This window comes from Canis lupus, chromosome 24, assembly GCF_011100685.1.
Source record: "Canis lupus familiaris isolate Mischka breed German Shepherd chromosome 24, alternate assembly UU_Cfam_GSD_1.0, whole genome shotgun sequence".
NCBI classification, from domain to species: domain Eukaryota; kingdom Metazoa; phylum Chordata; class Mammalia; order Carnivora; family Canidae; genus Canis; species Canis lupus.
Window position 1 is genome coordinate 22,997,807 of NC_049245.1, and position 10,551 is coordinate 23,008,357.

At 48.4% G+C, this 10,551-nt stretch overlaps 1 long non-coding RNA gene across 1 annotated transcript in view; it reads right to left on the bottom strand.

Moving 5' to 3' along the window:
* LOC102151319 overlaps positions 1–9,602 on the bottom strand; it is a 62,691-nt gene extending 53,089 nt beyond the window's left edge. The window contains exons 1-5 of the long non-coding RNA XR_005377760.1: positions 9,251–9,602; positions 7,181–7,236; positions 6,287–6,386; positions 4,794–4,964; positions 2,411–2,620 (exon numbers count right to left, since the gene is read on the bottom strand). This is a non-coding gene — a long non-coding RNA (uncharacterized LOC102151319). The remainder of the gene's footprint in view (positions 1–2,410; positions 2,621–4,793; positions 4,965–6,286; positions 6,387–7,180; positions 7,237–9,250) is intronic.
* Positions 9,603–10,551: the final 949 nt, after the last annotated feature.

A 10,551-nucleotide genomic window follows, 5' to 3' on the forward strand; every position in this document is an offset into this window, starting at 1 on the left:
AACCTGGAAGAAATAAGATTTAAAGATCGGGTGCACTGAGGCTAATCTAGTTAACTGCCATTGAACATATGACCTGTCAACAGGGACCAACCCCGAGCTCCCGATATGATAGCATCCATTCAGATGGCCGGTTAGCCACTTGGGCCAGCGGAAGCACAGAAGATCAGTGCAATTTCGAATGGATAGTAGAGGAGGGGACTCTGAGTATCAGTCAAGGACTCATAGTGGCAGGGCCTCTAGTTAGTATTGTGAGTTTCCCACAAGCTACGCCTACCTCAGTCTGCTAAGGCAACCATAACAAAATACTACAGACTTGATGGCTTAAACCACAAAGCCAGAAGTCCAAGATCAAGGTGTGGGCAGGATCGGTTCCCCCAAGGCCTCTCCCCTTGGCTCAGAGATGGTTGCCTTCTTAAGGCTGCTTCACATGATTATCCCTCTGTGCCCCTGACACCTCTCTGTGTCTCCTAATCACCTCTTCATCTAAGGACATCAGTCAGATGGGGTCAGGGCCTCCCAATGGCCCCATTTTAACTTAATTGCCTATCTGAAGGCTCTGTCTCCAAATATAGTCAGAGTCTGAGATACTCAGGATTGGGGCTTCAACATAGGAATTTAGGAGGAATATGATTCAGCCCATAACAATGATCACCCAGAATCCTGGAGCAGCTGTGCCTAGAGAGTATGCACTTAAAATGACAAGCAAGGTGAGATGCCTGGGTGGCTCAGTGGTTGAGCATCTGCCTTTGGCTCAGGTCCTGATCCTGCAGTCCTGCATTGAGTTCCCCAGAGGGAGCCTGCTTCTCCCTCTGCCTATGTCTCTGACTTTTTCTGTATGTCTCTCATGAATAAATAAATACAATCTTTGGGGGAAAAAAGAAAGAAAGAAAAAATGAATGACAAGCAAGGCAATCTGAGCGGTGCACGGATGGCCCACCCACAATGGCACTGCCCCGCCCAGATCCTCCTTACTGGGCACCAACCCCCAGCTACAGTCAGCGTTGGCCACTAACGACTCACAGCCACCCCCTTCGCTAGAGAATTGCCTCCATGCCTCAAGATGCTTCCTTCCTTAACAGTGATCAGAGCCTCAGTAGAAATAGCTGGAAGGGACCATGGAGGCATGAGGAGGAAGTGAATTCATGCAGGGGAGGTGCCCATCACTGAACATAAAGGGGAAAAGTTACAGAATATGTCCAATGAAATGAAATACTGAAACTCTATATCTGATGTGGGAAAATCACCAACACATGTTAGCAAAGGATAAGGGGAACAAGGTGCAAAACACAAGGTAATTTGATCCTTCTATGATTCCTGTAAAAGGAGAAGCTCTTTCTGGAAGGATAGATGAGGAAGTGTGTATAGTGATGAAAGCTCCAGGCAATGGAGTGGGTTGAGACAGGAGAATATATATCTGTGCTTCACTCAACATCCTTCTGTAACTGGTGGAATATTATCCCATTCATGTATGACTTTTCCCTCAACATTTCATTATTATAAAAATATTCAAACATACAGGAAATTTGAAATAATTGCATAATAAGCACCTACATGTCTATCACCTAGTTTCAAAAATGAACAGTTCACTATGCTTGCCCTATCACCTGTGTGTCCATCCCTCCATCCATCCAAGCATCCTATTTTTGATGCATTTCAAAGCAAATTGCAGATGGCAGTTCGCTTTATCTTTAAACACTTCAGGCTTCGTTTCATTAACTAGAGCTCAACATTTGCTTATGTTTTTTTAACTTTAAGATAAAAGTTATATAGCATGAAATGCACAAATCTTTAAGTCTATTTATGTATCTTCTTAAAATCTGTTTCTTAAATTAAAAAAAGAAAGTGCAGCTACTGGCATCCATTGATCCATTCTCAGTCAGCACTTATGGAGCCCCTACTGCACCACACAGTGTGGCAGGGTGCTGGGGTGACACAGTGGACGTGACAAAGTTGTAGTGCCCATGAGCTCATCGTCCAGGGTGGGCGACATACATTCAGCACATAAATGAATAAGTAGAAAGGATCACCTAAGGCCGTAATGGGAGCTGTGAAGGCCAGAAAGTGCAAGGATGTAATGCAGAGAGCTTGGGGCTGTGAGTGGAAAGAGCAGGAATAAAATGCCAAAAGGCCCATAGGTGGGGGCCAGGTGAGCAGATGCCTGAGTGGTGAGAAGATGCACAGACACCCGAGCTTCTTTGACACATCCTATCCTGGCTGTTTTCTGGGGCAAGCCTCCCGGCCTCCCTAGGCCTCGGTTCTCTGGCCTGTGTCACAGGGCCAGAGATCTTTCCCTGTGGGGTTGTTGGGTGGGGAGCTGCTGCGCTGCCCCTCGGGCCAGCACCCGGACACACACGGCGCCCCCTGCCCCTGGTAGTGCTGTTAAATGCACCCCAAGCCCCTGTGTAGCCACCTCTGCACTCGATGCTGGAAACACAGGAATGAGTCAGACGGGTGTCTTCTCTCGTGGAGTTGCCAGTCTGGAGGGTGAAGCGACTACAGAAAGGGGTGATCAGAGCTGCAGGAGAAACAGCTGGAAAGCATCTTCATGGCATTGGGGAGGAAATGACTTCCTCTCATGAGCTGTCCAGTACAGTCTCAGGAAGGAGGTGACACGGCAGGTCTAAAAAGACAATTGGGAAGTCATCAGGTGAGCAAGGGTAGGAGCATGTTCCAGGCTGGAGAACCAGTCACATGAAAGCAGAGAAAAATGAACTGACCTGATCCATGCAGGAAAAACACATGCTCAGGTGAACATAGTAGGAAAATTAAAGGGGAGGCTGGCCAGGGAAGGTCAGGACCTCGGAGGACTCAGGGCTGAGGCTGAGAGCTGGACTTTCTCCCAAGAGCTATACCAAGCCAGGGACACACTTTAGGGAAAGATGGTATCAACACCATCCACCAGAAAGACTAAAAGGAAAAGGACTGACCGCACCACATGCTGGTGCCAGAGTAGAGCCACCAGAATTCTCACATGCTGCAGGTAGAAATGTAAAATGACACTAATGTTACAGGAGGGCAGATGGGTCTAGCTATGGCTAACCATGCAGACGGCAAATTTGAGGGGGCTAGGCCAAACCCCGGGGAGGCCAGCGAGGAGGTTGCTGCAACTAGTCACCTCAAGCAAGAAATGGTGGGGCCAGAGGTGAGGCCAGGCCATGGAGGGGAGAGCAGGCCAGAGACACCGTTGGTGGGGGCAGAGACTCAGGAGGCAAGAGGAGGCAGTGAAGAATGAGTGGAAATAGGCCAGAAGCCAGGCTCTCTGTGCAAGGAAAGTCTGGAATGGCCTCTCCCAGGGGAGAAGCAGGGTGGGAAGCAGGGGTGGGGTGGGGTGAGGCAGTGCATCCTGAATATAGCTTTCCAACCCAGTGATGCCCCCACCTTCAGGTGGGTCTGCTGGTTCTCCTTTCTCCTCTCCTGGAGGCCGGGTGACTAAGTGAGTAAATGTTAGCCCAGGAACCTAATCCCACGTGGGTGACTTCGAGCGAGGTGCCTGGTGAGCCCCCCTGCTTCCCTCCTGGGCCCCAGGATATCGAGATAAGCAAAATAAGTGAAGGAGATTAAGAGGGACAAACTTACAGTTACAAAATAAATAAGTCATGGTGATAAAAGATACAGCCTAAGGAATATAGTCAATAATCTTGTAATAAAATTGTATGGTGACAGATGATAACCACATTCATGGTAAGGCATTGTGTAATGTAGGAAAATGCTGAATCACTATGTTGTACACCTGAAACTGATATTCTCTGTCAACCATACTTCCATTTTTAAAAAGTGAAAAAAAATGTTCCATAGAAACTATATTCACAATAATCCTGAACTGGAGACAGCCAAATAGGAGGGAGAATGAAGACACAGATGGCACATCCATACAGTCTTGTGCATCCAGAAAAAGGACCAACCTACCAGTGGCTGCAACATGTGGATGAGTATCAGAAATGCTAGGCTGAGTGAAAGAGACACAGTAGAGTACACACTGTATGTTCCATTTATGTGAAGACCAAGAACAGACAAAAGTAAGTTAAGATGGTTTAAAAGAAAAATCATAACCTACCCCCGTGGGGGCTCAGGGGAATTGGCTACAGGGCATAAGGGAAATTTTGGGGGTGATGGTGAAATTCTGCATCGTGAAAGGGGTTTGGGTTATAGAGATACATGTATTTGTCAAATCTCAGGAAATGGACATGGAAGATCTATGCTTTTCATTATATGCTAGAATGTTTTCCACTGTAGCCCACAGACTAGGCAGTCCCCATGATCTCTTTAATGATTCCAGAGAATTCTCTGGCTAAAGATTGGTGCCACACCTGCTGGCCACTGCTGACCATTTAATCAAAAGTAATATTCCTACTGGGGCGCCTGAGTGATCAGTCGGTTAAGGGTCTGACTCTTGATTTCAGCTCAGGTCATGATCTCAGGGTCATGGGATCGAGCCCAACATTGGGCTCTGTGTTGTGTGTGGAGCCTGTTTGAGATTCTCTCTCTCCCTCTCCCTTTGTCTCTCCTCCCCACCCCCACCTCACTCAGTTCTCTCTCTTAAAAAAAGAAAGAAAGAAAGAAAGAAAGAAAGAAAGAAAGAAAGAAAGAGAGAAAGAAAGAGAGAAAGAAAGAAAGAAAAAGAAAAAATATATTCATACTGTACTTAACATTTTTCTAGGTCTTTCTGTGTGTGCCCTGTTCCTTAAGGGCTGTGATAATCGAGCTAGAGACAGCAGGTGCCTATCAGTCTGGGCCTGTCTGCTCTGAATAGTCAGTTCCACTGTGATCCTCAGACCCTTCTAGCCTCTAGTTACCTCGGTGATGTGATCATCAACCTTTTTGGAGACAGACTCAGGGAGCCAATCTTGGAGCCAGGGCAGATGTGACACCCACTTTCCCACGAGCACACAACTTTGACTTTGTTGGGTTGAACTTGGGGGCGTCATGGAGGAAACAGCTGGTGTTGGATGAACTCTTCCTCCTAGCTGAAAGCCCATTACAAACAAACGTCAGACCCTAGGTAATGACATACATGCCGAAGTACTTAGTGGGAAGGGGAATGACACCAGCAACTTATGAAACACATCTAACAAATAAGATGGATGGGCAGGATTTCCATGGTGGATAGTCGCTGTCATCTGTAAAACTAACTTTGCTTGTGTTTGAAAATTTTCATAAGAAAATGTTATGAGGAGGGGCAGATGGGTCTAGCTATGGCTAACCATGCAGACGGCAAATTTGAGGGGGCTAGGCCAAACCCCAGGGAGGCCAGCGAGGAGGTTGCTGCAACTAGTCACCCCAAGCAAGAAATGGTGGGGCCAGAGGTGAGGCCAGGCCATGGAGGGGAGAGCAGGCCAGAGACACCGTTGGTGGGGGCAGAGACTCAGGAGGCAAGAGGAGGCAGTGAAGAATGAGTGGAAATAGGCCAGAAGCCAGGCTCTCTGTGCAAGGAAAGTCTGGAATGGCCTCTCCCAGGGGAGAAGCAGGGTGGGAAGCAGGGGTGGGGTGGGGTGAGGCAGTGCATCCTGAATATAGCTTTCCAACCCAGTGATGCCCCCACCTTCAGGTGGGTCTGCTGGTTCTCCTTTCTCCTCTCCCGGAGGCCGAGTGACTAAGTGAGTAAATGTTAGCCCAGAAACCTAATCCCACGTGGGTGACTTTGAGCGAGGTGCCTGGTGGGCCCCCCTGCTTCCCTCCTGGGCCCCAGGATGCCAAGATAAACAAAGAGCAAGCTTCTGTCAGTTCAGAGAGTTTGTGAGTCCAGAAAAGCTGCAAAGATGTTCAAGAATTCGCTTTGTTTGAGTTTTAGAGCCTCTGCTGGTACCAATGGACACAATTGCCACGTGGTAAGACATTTGTAATGTGGCTTGCTCACACTCAGAAAGTGCTCCAAAGCACTTCTTGTTACGTGATAGATAGCTTGGTGTGGGTCTTCCAGAAGCCGGGCTGCCTCCCACACCATCAATGGGAATGACAAAGTCATTCACCTTTTTATTTTTTCTTAAACCTTCCAATATGAAGGGCTGAGCAGAATGCTGGAACACCTTCAATACCTCTCCAACCGCTGGGCACTCTCTCCAGGCACCCTTAGCAGGCAACATGGCTGGCCAGAGTTCCACAACATGTTTCTGTTTGTTTTCACTGTGACTTTAGAAAAAATATGTCGCCTCTCTGAAGGGGACTCATCCAAAGCTTATCTGAAAAATGAGGATAAAACCGTGCCTACCACCAGGCATTGGTGTGGGGTTACATCATTAAATTGGTTAATAATGCAAGCAAACAGTGCATAAGTGCTCATTAAACTTACCTATAGCCATTAATATTCTCTGGAGCTGCTATCGTGTTGTGACGTCTGCTTTATGGGAAGCAGTGTTGGTTTTTCACTTTGGGTAGTGTTCTACAGTATCCTGTCAGAAATAGAAAATCTAACGTGATTTCACTTACCAAAATGCCTGTTGAGTAAATAGTAATCCTAGCCATTGGCAGATAGTGCAAACTGTGAAGGCAGGTGTGGAAGGCATGTGAGGACGTACCCAAACAACAGGCCTGTGGGAGATGGTGGCTGAAAGACTGAGCATGAGTTTCGGAATCGGATGGACCAGAGTTCAGATCCTGACCTCTTGTCCCAGTACTTGTGTGACCTTGAGCAAGTCATCCTGCCTGCCTCCACCTCCATCTCCTTCTCTGTACAACAAGGGGAGTAGTAGCAAACTGAATGGCTAGAGGCTCAGTCTGGCGGGTAGTGAGCACTCGGAAATGGTAGGGCCATTCCTGTCCATACCTCAGGCAGCCCCTCCTTCCATATATAGTCAGCCCCCCAAATTGTGTTCCAAAGTCAAGCATGTGAAATGTGGAAGTAGAACAAGGGGAGATTTACCTGGTGTGCGTGTGTGTGTGTGTGTGTGTGTGTGTGTGTGTGTGTGTGTGTGGTGTTGGGGGAGGTCATCGAGTTCCCAGGATGCTAAAACCACCCCAACCCTCATGAAACTCTGATGGTATAGTTCCAGCATTCTACAGCTGTCTTTATTTTTTTGTTCTCTGTCCTGGTGACTGAGACAAATGAGCGTTATGTTTTTTTACAGTTCCTTGTCCGTTTCTGGCTCACTGACTCCCCAGGAGAATGTGAGCCCCAGAAAGGCAGGGGATAGTCTGTTTGCTCCCAGAACTGTGCCCCCACATAGAGGATGTGTAATGCAGTTACCTGGCAGTCAGCTGACCTGCTGGCTGACTGTGTCTGTCTGTCCCACTGGTCCTGAGCTAGTGAAGAGAATGAGGGAGTCAGGAAGAAATATTTGAGGTCAGACCCCTAAACTGCACAGCCACCCCCAGCCCAGCAAGTCTCCATCAACAGGTGTAGGCACCTCCCTGGGTCTGCCCAGGGCAGCCAAGGAGCCTTCCCGCATCCTCCTGGGGCCACGCCTGAGAATCTGTCTCTGACGATGACTGCTTGGGGGAAGACGAGGCTGACCCTCTGAGCCCCCCAAACTGAGTCTCCCCTTTTGCATATTCAGCTGCTCCCAGAAGTCTGATTCAGGGGCCCCCATCTCCTAGGCAACCCCCATTTTCCAGCTTATATACACACACACAGCCAGACCCTATTTCTAAGGAAATTGGAAATTTCAGATGGAAATTCCAAAAGACAGTTTTCATAACATCCCCAACTTGTAAAAGCACGTGGTTTTTCCTTTATCAAGTTAGAGCTACACAATGTCCATAATAATGACTACAATAATTGTAATAGAAATCTTAATGTTGGGTGCCTGGGTGGCTCAGTGAGTTAAGCATCTGCCTTCAGCTCAGGTCATGATACTGGGGTCCTGGGGTCAAGTCCTGCATCTGGCTCCCAGCTTCATGAGGAGCCTGCTTCTCCCTCTGCCTCCCTCTCTCTGTCTCTCATTAATAAATAAATAAATATATCAAGGAAAAAAGAGAAAGGAAGAAAGGAAAAAAGGGAGAAAGAAAGAAAGAAAGAAAGAAAGAAAGAAAGAAAGAAAGAAAGAAAGAAAGAAAGAAAGAAAGAAAGAAGAAGAAAGAAAGAAAGAAAGAAAGAAAGAAAGAAAGAAAGAAAAGAAAGAGAGAAGAAAGAAAGAAAGAAAGAAAGAAAGAAAGAAAGAAGAAAGAAAGAAAGAAAGAAAGAAAGAAAGAAAGAAAGAAAGAAAGAAAGAAAGAAAGAAAGAAAGAAAAAAATTCTTAATGTTAAGAGTGCCCTCAGGTGGGTGGTCCTGGCCTGGCTTGAAGTTAGCCCTTGTCAATCAGGCACACACTGTCACAAGCTCATCTTCCCAGCAGCACTGCCATCTAGGGTAGTAAAAGAGTCCACAAGGTGCTAGAACAGGGCCTGCAAAGGGGGTGAGCGCTTATATGGTAGGGGGGTTCCCATCAACGCCCACTGCTGAGCCAAAGTCAGCCACCACTCAGTGACGAGGGCAGGGCCACTCTGGCCGCACATTGGCCAAGGCCACACGTGTGCAGCGGGGTATCCCTTCTCAAGTGCCCAACACTTGTGCTCTCCAAAGGGCTCCCCAGCTCCCTCCTGGTCCTCTGAGATGGCACACAAGAGATGGACAGAGACAGGGACAGAAAGAGACTGAGAGAAGAGGACAGAACAAAGAGACAACATACAGAAACCAACTTGTGTGTGTATGTGTGTGTATGTGTGTGTATGTGTGTGTGTGTATGTGTGAGAGAGAGAGAGAGAGAGAGAGAGAGAGAGAGAGAGACAGCTGGAGCCAGAGGGCTCAGACAAGCAGGGTCCCGGAGGCCAGGCTTCAGAGGGCAGACCAGACTGTCCCCCTGCACAAGGGGGCTCCACAGCAGCCTGCGGCATTCAGGGGTGTGCCAAGGGGCTCCCAGGACCCCAGCCCCACTTCACCTCCAACCTAAGGTCTGGTTTCCGGATCAGATGGCCCCAGCCCACTTCCCTGTCACCTGTTCCATCACAAGGCTTCGATGAGCCCCCAAACCCACTCTTTCCAAAACCCACCTCCATCTCTTCCCCTCCTCTAGAAAGCTCTCCCCTCTTAGCCCTCATTATCAGCCTCGCACTCTTATCCCTGAAGCCCAGATGAAATGTCACCCCTTCCATGAAGCCTTCCTTGATCTACCCTCCTCCCCAGTGGGGCAGCACATGCCCTCTGTGCTGTTGGCACTGTCACACACTAGGTGGGTGTGGACCCCCATCACAGAGCTGACCCTCCCCCACCTGCTCTACCGTTTGACACCCTTTGCCTGCGTCCCACACTCCAGCCCTGATGACAAGCCCTGTGCTGACCTCTGTCACAGACAGCACTTGCCATGACAGGCCAGGGCTCACTTCACTTGCAGCACCATCGCCCGTGGGCTTCGCCTTCCTAGAGCACTTCCCAACACCTAGCTGACCTCCACCCTACGTCACGCTGCTGCTGCCGTAGTCAGTGGGGTGGGAGTCACGGAGCTTGGCCCTTTGCCCTCTGCCTGCGATGACCCTGATTGTGACCCGAAGCCTGAGCTAGAAGTCTGGCTTAGCTAGTGTGTGTTTGCACTGAATCTGACCTATTCCTGTCCCACAAAAGAGGGATTATGCTCAAGAGGTTGCTGTGGTGGTTCCGGGAGGAGCATGACTGGGCTTTTGTTGCAGAGGTGATCTCTCTGTCCCATCGCTGGCCAGCCCTGTGCCCTGCCTCCCCGGAATCCTTAGCGGCGGGGGCTGTGGGCAGCCCTGGGAAAGGAATGGGGCTTCCTTTCCAGAAAGATCTGCCCAACCTTTATTTACTCATTTTCAAGCCATTTCATGGAGCTGTTTGCTGATCAAAAAATGCATTCAGTGTAAAAATTTTTTAAATTCTGAAAACACAAAGAAGATGGTACAAGTCACCTGTGATGACACTTGCAAGAAACAAGTATTGTTACCCTTTTGGTGAAGTTCCTTCCGGTATTTTTTCTAGATGAAAAAAAAAAACATTTGGTGGGTGGGTCGGGGTTGGTGCCTGGATGGCTCAGTCAGTTAGGCATCTGCCTTCAGCTCAGGTCATTATCCTGGGGTCCTAGGATCAAGGCCTGCATTGGACTCCTTGTTTGGTGGGACACCTGCTTCTCCCTCTGTCTTGTTTGTGCTCTCTCTCTCTAATAGATAAATAAAATCTTTCAAAAAGAAAAAAGAAGCAGCTTTCCTTTTTTCTTTTTCTTTTTTTCTTTTTTCCTTTTTTCACTTGCTAAGAGCCTTCAATTAGTTTCTTTACAATGTTTTGTGACAGTTGCCTGGTGGCCCACAATTTATTTGTTGAGTCCCCTGTTGCTGGACATTTAGGCTTGGTCCCACTTCGAGCTGTTACACAGAATGCTCTCCTGGACAGCCTAACTGTTCATCTTGCCTGCACCACTGGATGATTCCCTCAAACAGAACCTACACAGGCCCTGGGTCATTGGGCATGAGCCTTCCTGAGAACAAATGTGCCCTTAGGGACAGGCCATTCCTCGCTGCTTATTTACTGAACTCCATCCACTGTAAGCAAAGGTTGTGAGAGCCAGCCTGACCCACAGCATCCAGGAGCCCAACATCCTTACCTAACAGCTGCGGAGACCGAGGCCCAGAGA